Raw genomic sequence first — 10,683 nt, 5'->3', positions numbered from 1 at the left:
GATAGAATCTTCTTAAAAGGACTTTTTGTTTGTTTTGTTTTGTTTTGTATTTGTTTTTGTTTTTGTTTTTGAGAGGGAATCTCACTCTGTCTCCCAGGCTGGAGTGCAGTGGAGTAATCTTGGCTCATTGCAACCTCTGCCCCCTAAGCTCAACGGTTCCTCCTACCTCAGTCTCCAAAGTAGCTGGGACCACAGATGCACGCCACCATGCCTAGCTAAGTTTTTGTATTTTTGGTAGAGACAGGGTTTCACCATGTTGCCCAGGCTGGTCTCAAACTTCCGAGCTCAAGCAATCCACCCACCTTGGCCTTCCAAAGGTTACAGGTGTGAGCCACCACCCCAGACCTTCAAGGGCTTTTTTTTTTTAAGGTGAAATTCTCATACATAAAATTAACCATTTTAAAGCGAACAATTTAGTGACATGTATCACATTCACAATGTGGGGCAACCACCACCTCTATCTTCCAAAACATTGTCATCACCCCAAAAGGAAATCCCTTAGCCATTAAGCAGTTGCTCCCTATTCTCTCCTGCCCCCAGCCTCTAGCAAACATCAATCTTCATTCTATCTCTTTGGATTTTCCTATTGTGAATATTTCATGTAAATGGAATCATGCAATAGATGACCTTTTGTGTCTGGCTCCTTTCATTTAGCACAATGTTTTCAAGGGTCATCCACATTGTAGTGTTTATCCGTACTTCATTTCTTTTCATGGCTGAATAACATTCCATTGTATGGATATGCCACAATTTGTTTATACATTCATCCATTGATGGATATTTGGGCTGTTTCCACCTTTCAGCCATTGTAAATAGTGTTGTTGTGAACATGGATGTACATGTCTTTGAGTAGCAGACAAATACAGTTCTCATTTATACACTTCTTGGAATTGCTGGGTCATATGATAATTCTGTATTTAACATTTTAAGGAACCAACAAACTGTTTTCCACCAGGGCTGAACCATTTTACATTCCCACCAGCAATATAAGAGGGTTCCAATTACTTCACATCCTGATCAACACTTACTATTATCTATCTTTTCTTAATTATAGCCCTCTTAGTAGGTGTCATGCCCTAATAACTAATGATGCTTAGTATTTTTATGTGCTTGTTGGCCATTTGTACATTCTCTTTGGAGAAATGTCTATTCAAGTTTTTTCCCATTTAAAAAAAATAATTATTTATTCTTAGAGCCTGGATCTTGCAATATTACCTGGTCTACACTTGAACTCCTAGGCTGAAGCAATTCTTCTCCTGAGTAGCTGGGGCTACAAGCACATGCGACCCTGCCCCGCACTTTTTGCCAACTTTAAAGTTGGGTTGTTTGTCTTTTTATTGTTGAGTTGTAAGAGTTCTTTATAGTCCAGATAGTAGACCCTTACCAAATATATAATTTACGAATATTTTTGACCATTCTGTAAGTTGTCATTTTACTTTCTAAAACTATCCTTTGAGGCACAAAATTTATTTATTTGTTTATTGCTCATACTTTTGGTGTTCTATGTAAGAATTCATTGCCAAATCCGAGATCATGAAGATTTATCTTTGTTTTCTTCTAAGAGTTCTGTGGTTTTAACTCTTGTATTTATGTCATTAATGCATTTTAAGGTAATTTTTGCTTATGGTATGAAGTAGGTATCCAACTTAATTTTTTTGTATGTGGTTATCCAATTGTCCCAGCACCATTTGTTGAAGAGATTATTCTTTCTATATTGCATGGACTTGGTGTCCTTGTCAAAAATCAGCACCATAAACGTGTGAGTTTATTTCTGGACTTTCAATTCTCTTCTATATCTCTATCCTTATGCCAGTACCACACAGTTTTAATTAGTGTACCTTTGTAGTAAGTTTTGAAATTGGGAAGTATAACTCTTCCAACATTGTTCTTTTCCTTCAATATCATTTTGACTATTTGAGGTCCTTTGCAATTATATTTTAATCTGAGGATTGGCTTTTCCATTTCTGCAAAAAAGTCTTTAAAATTATGATAGGGATTGCATTGAGTATGTAAATCACTTCGGGCTTTACTGCCATCTAAATAATATTAAGTCTCCAACCTATGAACAAGGAATGTCTTTCCGTTTCTATAGGTCTTCCTTAAATTTTTTCAGCAATGCTTTTATAGTTTTCAGCGTACAAGTCTTTCATCACCTTGGTTAAACTTATTCCTGGGCATTATATATCTGGGGAGAATGCTAAAAAGGATCATTCTTACTGGTGTGCGGAGAAGAGTCCTCACAGGAGAAAGGTTAAAAGCAGCAAGATGCATTGTATATTCCTGGTGAGAGATGATGATGCCTTGGGCAATAGGGTAGTCTCAGGAATGGCAAGAAGAGGTTGAATTCAGGATAACTTTGGAAGGTACAGCCAAAAGACAAGATTGACTGAGATATGGGAAAATTCTGAGTCAAGGATCACTTCAAGGTTTTTGACCTAAGTAATTGGTGAATGATGGTGTCATTTACTGAGATGGAGAACACTGGACAAGGCACAAGGGAAAAAAGAACTTAATTTGGACAAATCGAGTTTGAATTGTCTGTTAGAGATGGTTATTGTTTACCACAATTTATAATTGCATATCCATTTGTTTATTTGTTTATTGTTATTATTTATAGTTTCAATGGCTAGAAATGTTTACTTTATTAACTGTTGTGTCCCTCAGTAGACAGCAAACTCCATGAGGGTAAGAACCAAATCTGTCTATTAACTGTTGTATCCTCACGCCTAACACAATGCCTGGCACATAGTAAGTTATCACTGAATATTTTTTAACAAATCAAAATGCAAGGCCAGCCAGACATAGTGGGTGTGTCTGTAGTCCCAGCTACTCAGGAGGCTGAGATGGGAGGATCATCTGAGCCTGGGAGGTCAAGGCTGCCAAGATTATGCCACTGTAGTCCAGCCTGGGCAACAGAGTGAGAACCTGAAAAAAAAAAAAAAAAAGCCAGGCCAGGTCCAGGTGGTTTTTCCTAGATTCCTGATTCATAATATTACTTTCAGGTGTACCTCCTTGTTCTTTACTTCCTACCGCATTTCCAGTACTTTTTATTTTTGTAAGAAGTGAGGTTCCTTTATTCAAAATTTGACAAATCATGAAATGCCTCTCACCCCATCTCCTTACTCCTTACACTTTACCTTTCCATCCATGTAATCTCTGGCACAATGCCATGACTTAACAAATGCCAAGAAATGTAAGAAGAAAAGACCTAGTACTTCTCAATAACAATAGCTAATATGTATTGAGTGCCAATTATGTGTCAGGCGCGGTGTAAAATGCTCTGTATCATCTCATCCAATGTTTCTAACAAATGTATCAGCACAAAGCCTGAAGCGTTGTTGCATCTTTTCAGTTTTAGGGTCATATTCTTTGGAATATGAGTTTGTCCGTGTAGCCAAAGGGAACAGTTGAGATGGGTACATTAATTTACCTAAGTGAGTATATATAAATGTCATTTTTTAAAAAGATGCTGGCTATGCCAGCATAAATAAAGCCTTGGAGAATCTTGCAACTGGGCAAATGAGTAAATGTAAGGTATTCATTTCAAAAAAAAATCTATCAGGCACAGCCTGGGCAACATGGCGAAAACTGCCTCTACAAAAAATACAAAAATTAACCAGGTGTGGTGGTGCCCACCTGTGGTCCCAGCTATTCGAGAGGCTGAGGTGGGAGAATCAGCTGAGCCCAGAAAGCCAAGGCTGCAGTGAGCTCTGATTAATCACGCCACTGCACTCCAGCCTGGACAACACAGTGAGACTGTCTTAAGAAAAAAAAAATCTAAGCATGGTGGCTCACACCTACAATCCCAGCACTTTGGAAGTCGATATGAGAGAATCGCTTGAGCCCAGGAGTTGGAGGCTGCAGCGAGCTATGATTGCACCACTGCACTCCAGCCTGGGCAACAGAGTAAAACCCTGCCTCAAAAAAAAAAAAAAAAATCCCAAATTGAGAGACATTCTACAACATACCAGTACCACTTAAAATCTTTAAGGTCATCAAGGACAGGAAAAGTCTGGGAGTGTCACAGATCAGAGGAGGCTAAAGTGACATAACAACTAAATGTAATGTGATATCCTGGCTGGGATCCTGGAACCAAAAAGGGACACTTTTAAATAAAGTGAAATTGGATAGAGTGTGGAGTTTAGTTAATATTAATATACCAGGGTGCATTGGCTCGTGCCTGTAGTACCAGCTACTTGAGAGGTTGAGGCAGGAGAATCGCTTGAGTCCAGGAGTTTGAAGCCATCCTGGGCAACATAGCAAGACCCTGTTTCTGAAAAGAAAAGAAAAGAAAAGAAAAAATATATATATATATAACAATGTACCAATGTTGGTTCTTTAGTTGTGACAAAAGTACCTCAGTAATGTAAGATGTTAGCAATAGGGGAAACTTTGTAAGGGGTATATGGGAACTCCATACTGTCTTTACAACGTTTTTGTTAATCTAAAACCATTCTAAAATAAAAAGCTTATGAGTAAAAAAGGGTACAGAGATTGGGGTCAGAGCAGAGACGACACATTTCAGATCTGTCATCCCATACAGTGCCCCCAGTCGGACTTATCTATGTGGCCTCCCTCCAAGTCTATTCATCCTTTAAAGAGGCATATCCAAGATGTTGCCCTCTGCACAGTGCTGCGTATCCAGGTCTCCATAACAGCTCTGGGGAACTTCACTGCTTCAGCGTCATCCCAAGGAGAAACCTTTGGGAGGGAAGCAGACATGGGTGTGATTTCAGACACAAACACTTGAAACCTGGAGTGGAAGTTGTCTCTTAGAATTTTTTATTGGCAAGGACCTTAGGTGTTTGTCTCATTTTTGTAGATCAGGACACTGGGAGGCTCCCTTTTCTCCTTAGCCATGGCTGGAGGCCAAGTCCAGCCCTCAAGGATCATTGTCAGGACCAACACAAGCTGGACAGCCTTGTTTTCCTACCTCAGATGGGAAAAAGAAAAAAAAGAAAAGAAACTTGGACCCAGTAAAAATGAGTAATTTATTTAAAGGCCAGTTAGGGCCAGTCATGGTGACTCAAACCTGTAATCCCAGCACTTCGGGAAGCTGAGGTAAGAGGACTGCTTGAGCCCAGAAGTTCAAAACCAGCCTGGGCAACACAGTGAGACCCTGTCTCTACAAAAAATAAAAAATTAGCCAGGTGTGGTGGTACATGGCTGTACTCCTAGCTGCTCAGGAGGCTGAGGCTGGAGGATCGCTTGGAGCCCAAAAGGCCAAGGCTATAGTAAGCCATGGTCATACCACTGCACTCCAGCCTGGGCAGCAGAGTGAGAACCTGTCTCAAAATAAAATAAAACAGGCCAGTTAGTAGCTTCAGACATATTTCTCAACAATGTTAGTTTTTTCCATGTTAATGAAATATCCTCCCCTGCCTTTTAATGGATTCTAACTCAAAACCTAATACATAGAACAGATAGGAAGTGAGCTGTTCTGGCTAAGGAAAGAGGTCGGAGCCTCAGTTCTAGCTACACATTTACGTTTTACTACCTTCCAATAGGTTAGTGAAAGGATTCCATAGGGTTCCGAAGAGTTCTATAGGATTTCTATGGAACCCTTGGAAGCAGAGTTTAAAATCTGTATCACTTTAAGGCTGCATATTATTCCAGTATGGGGTTATTCCGTAATTTACATAACCAATCCCCTATTGCTGGCCATTTTATTCGGTCAAACTTTCAATTTTATGAACATTCATCTCTGCACTTATTTCTATTTTATCATGATATGGAATTTTTGGGTCAAAGGTATTTTAATGCTTTTAAGACATATTAACAAATCACTCTCCAAAATGGCTATAAGAATTTACAGTCCCAGCCGCAGTATATTCATGAGTGGCTAATTTCCCTATAAAAAAATCAACACCGGATTTTAACAGTATTTTTCATTTGGCCAATCTGATACAGAAAAAATGGAATCTAAGTATTGTTCAAATTTGCATGTCTTTGATCACTACTACAGCTAAACTTTTGGGGTGAATTTTACTGGCTATTTAAATATTTTCATTTGTGTTCTTTGCCCATTTCTTTCTATTTGGATTTTTGTTGTTGTTATTGTTTTATAAAATTTCTTCACAAATTAAGACTAAACCTTTTTATTGTTTGTTTTTTTTGAGACAGGATCTTGCTCTGTCACCCAGGCTGGAGTGTGGTGGTGTCATCATAGCTCACTGCAGCCTTGAACTCCTGGGCTCAAGCCGTCCTCCAGTCTTAGTCTCCTTATTAGCTGGTACTACAGGTATGCACCACTACGCATGGCTATTTTTTTTTTTTTTTAGACATACAGGGTCTCACTTTATTGTCCAGGCTGGTCTCAAACTGGGGCTAGGCTCAAGCGATCCTCCCACCTTGGCCTCCCAAAGTACTGGGGTTACAAGCATGAGCCATAGTGCCCAGCAACTCCTTATCTATAAGTAAAGATTTCTGAGTGTTAAATTTGCCTTTTGTTTATCATATAATTTTTAAATATTTATTTCAAATCTAGCAGTCTTTTTCTTTACAGTTTCTGCTGTAAGCTAATTTTTTTTTAATTATATTGAGAAATGTCTTCCCTACTCCAAACATTTTCTTTTAGTGGTAATTCCTCAGTGGTGTGAGTGTTAAGACTTCTTTAGTAAAAAATACCATAGTACACTGGTTAAGAGTAAAAGCTGTAGGATACAAAGTTTCAATTAGACAAGAGGAAGGAGTTTTTGAGATCTATTGCACAGCATGGTGACTATAGTTAATAATACTGTGTTGCATGTTTCAAAATTGCTGAGAAAGTAAATTTCAAATGTTCTCACCCCAAAAAAATGATAAGTATATAAGGTGATGGATATGTTAATTAGCTTAATTTAATCATTCCACATCGAATACATATATCAAAACATCACATTGTACTCCATAAATATATATAATTATATTTTGTCAATTAAAAATAAATTTTTAAAAAGAATAAGCTACACCCACACACAAAAGTAAGTCACAGCTATTGGATTAGTTGGTCCTAGATTTGAGTACAAGTTCCCCTGACTTATTAGTCATGAGCCCTTGATCAACTTAAATTCTTTGAACCTGTTTACACATCTGAAAATAGAAATAAAATTAATAGTACCAACCTCATAGAATTGTCATGATGCTCAGATTAGTTAATGCTTATGACATACTTGGTATCAGGTCTGGCAAATAGTAAACAATAATATGAGTTATTACTTTTTTTTTTTTTTGAGATGGAGTCTTGCTCTGTCGCCAGGCTGGAGTGCAGTGGTGCCATCTCAGCTCACTGCAACCTCTGCCTCCCAGGTTCAAGCGATTCCCCTGCCTCAGCCTCCCGAGTAGCTGAGACTACAGGCTTGTGCCACCACGCCCAGCTAATTTTTTGTATTTTAGTACAGACAGAGTTTCACCATGTTGGCCAGGATGGTCTCAATCTCCTGACCTCATGATCTGCCTGCCTCGGCCTCCCAAAGTGCTGGGATTACAGGCGTACTGAATTCATCTTTATTTATAGTGGCATATGATATGATATAGGAATTTGAGTGTTCTTTTTTACCCCAGATCTTTAACCAATTTGTCTTAGCATTTTCTGAATAACTGGTCATTTCATAATTGATTAGAAAATGTCACTGTCATGAAATATACTTATATATACTTTTTTAAAAATAGGTGGACAGGAAGTAGGATTTACTGGTGGGCATCAGGAGGGGGCAGCACAGTGGAAGCCCTCACTAGAGCAGGGCCGGACACTTGTCCAGAGGACCACGACTGGGGATGTACTTGGCCCCACAGCCATGTAGGAGGAGCTACTTCTCAGCCACTGTATCTTCAAATTCATCCACCTTGGGCCCAGCGCAGTGGCTCACACCTGTAATCCCAGCACTTTGGGAGGCCAAGACGGACGGATTCCCTGAGCTCAGAAGTTTGAGACCAGACTGGGCAATATGGTGAAAACCCATCTCTACTAAAATACAAAAAAAATTAGCTGGGGGTGGCGGCATGCACCTGTAGTCCCAGCTATTTGGGAGGCTGAGGCAGGAGAATTGCTTGAACCTGGGAGGTGGAGGTTGCAGTGAGCTGAGATTGCGCCACTGCACTCCAGCCTGGGCAACAGAGCGAGATCCATCTCAAAAAAAAAAAAATTAATCCACCTTGAATTTGGTAAAGCACCACTTCTTTGAGATGTGGATCTTCTGGCAGCCAAGTAACTTGAACTTGGCCCTGCATAGGTCCTCAATCACATGCTGCTTGTTCTGCAGCTTGGTGCGCATGGACATGATGACTTGGCCTATGTGAACCCTGGCCACAGTGCCCTGGGGCTTTCCCAAGGAATCTGTTTGGAGCCTACACTGGGGGTAGTGCAAGGTCAGAGACATGAACATACATTTGAAAGGCCTGTCTCCAAGGTCCCTTAGAGCAACCCATCCAAGAAACAGTCTGCGTACCCTGACAAGGAAGCTGCTGTTTGCAGCCATGGCACACCAGGGCCCTGTGAGGAAAGAAACTCAGTTGGCTTAATTGGCTTCTACAAACTTTTATTTGTTATGGGATTTCTACTCTATTTCATTGATTTGCCTGTTTGCTTTTGCACATTTAGCACACTATTTTACTTTGTAGCATTGTATAGTGTTGTAACATGTTTTCCTACTTAGTTGTAAAAGTACTCCCCTGATATTACTTTTTATATTTTCATGATTGTATTTATTGAAACAACTTCTGTATGGAGCACTATCATAGCTTAGTGAAGGGAGTACTGGAATTAGAGGACACAGTCACTACTGTGAGTGGGATGTATGTGTGTTTGTGTAGGGGAGCCGTGGGGGAGAGATCTTCCATTTCACCATTCATTCTCATACCAGGCATAGTGTTTGGTTTGGAAATATAGGCTGAATAAGACATGGACTCTGCTCTCAAGAAGTCTTCAGTGTAGGGCAGAGACAAATACAACAGTGATTTTTAGCACTGGATGATTGTAGAGGGTGATATGGGAGCACAGAGGTGGGTCATCGCAATGAGGAAGTGACAGCTGATTTGAGTTTTGAAGGATACAATTGAGGTGGCAAAGCAGAAAGGAAGTGAAGGTAGAAGGGGGCACAGGAGAAAGGTCCTCTGGGAAGGGGAACAGAATGCGTGAAGGTATGTCAATTTGTAGAAAACAACAACCTGTTCGGTGTGGTTGGAGAGGATGTGGGAGGTGGGGGGATGACTGGAGTGTAAAGGTACATACACCCAAAATAACTCCAGGACATCTAAAGGGCAGCTTCACTACCCGAGTTCTAGCTGATGCCCTTTCTTCACCCTGAAGCTTTCAGCATACTCCATTGCATGAAGATTTGGTCAGTCCAGATTACTGAGGAAGAATCCTGTGATATTTTGTGACATCTTTTGTTCATTTTTATTTAATTTCCACTCCTGTTGCTTGAACGCAGCTTCTACAAATTTACTTGCCAGACACATCTCTAGATACTAGGATATAAAGTGAACAAAATGAAGACCCTGCCCTCATAGAGTTTATAGTTTGAGTAAAGGAAGACAGAAAATTAAAAAAACAAGGATGTAAATATGTAGTTTGCTAGTTGGCAATAAAGGATGCTTTGGAGAAAAATAAATCTGCATCAGAGGGATAAATATGCAGTACTCCCTACATTATGTTGTAACTCCTCCCCACTAGACTGAGTGCTTTTTGAGGTCATAGATTTTGTTTTATCAATTCCTGTAGTTGACTAGTCCAGTGCCTAGAAAAGAGTACATGTTTAATAAAAATAGAAAAGCAATATAGGTTACACCTGGGTGAGGCTGCCTTGGCCCAATTCAGTCTCTGTCACTAATTAATCATGACCTTGGATAAAGTACTCGGTTCTGTATGCCTCAGTTTCCTTATCTTAAAAATGAAGACTGGCCGGGTGCGGTGGCTCACGCCTGTAATCTCAGCACTTTGGGAGGCCGAGGCAGGCGGATCACCTGAGGTCGGGAGTTCAAGACCAGCCTGACCAACATGGTGAAACCCTCATCTCTACTAAAAATACAAAATTAGCCAGGCATGGTGACTCATGCCTGTAATCCCAGCTACTCGGGAGGCTGAGGCAGGAGAATCACTTGAACCTGGTGGGGGTGTAGGTTGCAGTGAGCTAGATTGTTCCATTGCACTCTAGCCTGGGCAACAAGAGTGAAACTCTGTCTCAAAAAAAAAAAAAAAAAAAAAAGACAAAGAAGGTACCATCCTCATAGGGTTGCTAAGAGAATTAAATAAGATAATATATTAAAGCACTTAAAATTGTCCCTCTGCATAGGTAGCACTCAACAAATGACAACTGTTATTACTCAGTAATGGACTATATAATCTGAGTGCATTCCAACAACATGGACCTTAGGGCAATGAAAATAATTTATTGTCAGTTGAAGATATTGCTAGTGCTAGAGTCTGCTTCTGAATTTACACCAGTATATCAGGCAGCCCAAATGCTGTCTGAGATATTTACCCAGAACATGGCGGCATGAGCAACTGACACAGCCCCTGGCTGTCCTTTCATGTACTTCAGACCCGACTTTGCATCCCGCAGCCCGCTAGAATGGAGGCTCTCTGCCTCGTTACTAGGTTTGGGAATATGGCATTAAAAATAGGATTGTCGAGCCAGATGCAGTGGTTCACTCCTGTAATCCCAGCATTTCGGGGGCCGAGGCAGGCAGATCACCTGAGGTCAG

At 40.3% G+C, this 10,683-nt stretch overlaps 2 non-coding genes across 2 annotated transcripts; one reads left to right on the top strand and one right to left on the bottom strand.

Annotated features, from left to right (window-relative positions):
• The first annotated feature begins 4,806 nt into the window (after positions 1-4,806).
• Positions 4,807-4,944, top strand: LOC112437669 (small Cajal body-specific RNA 20). The gene has a single exon (XR_003026227.1). It is a non-coding gene; the product is annotated as a small Cajal body-specific RNA 20 (non-coding RNA).
• Positions 4,945-8,374: 3,430 nt separating this feature from the next.
• On the bottom strand, positions 8,375-8,509 carry LOC112437639 (small nucleolar RNA SNORA70). Its single transcript, XR_003026200.1, has one exon. It is a non-coding gene; the product is annotated as a small nucleolar RNA SNORA70 (small nucleolar RNA).
• Between the last annotated feature and the right edge of the window lie 2,174 nt (positions 8,510-10,683).

This window comes from Pan paniscus, chromosome 19, assembly GCF_029289425.2.
Source record: "Pan paniscus chromosome 19, NHGRI_mPanPan1-v2.0_pri, whole genome shotgun sequence".
Lineage (NCBI taxonomy): Eukaryota > Metazoa > Chordata > Mammalia > Primates > Hominidae > Pan > Pan paniscus.
This window is presented reverse-complemented; position numbering and strand designations above follow the sequence as displayed.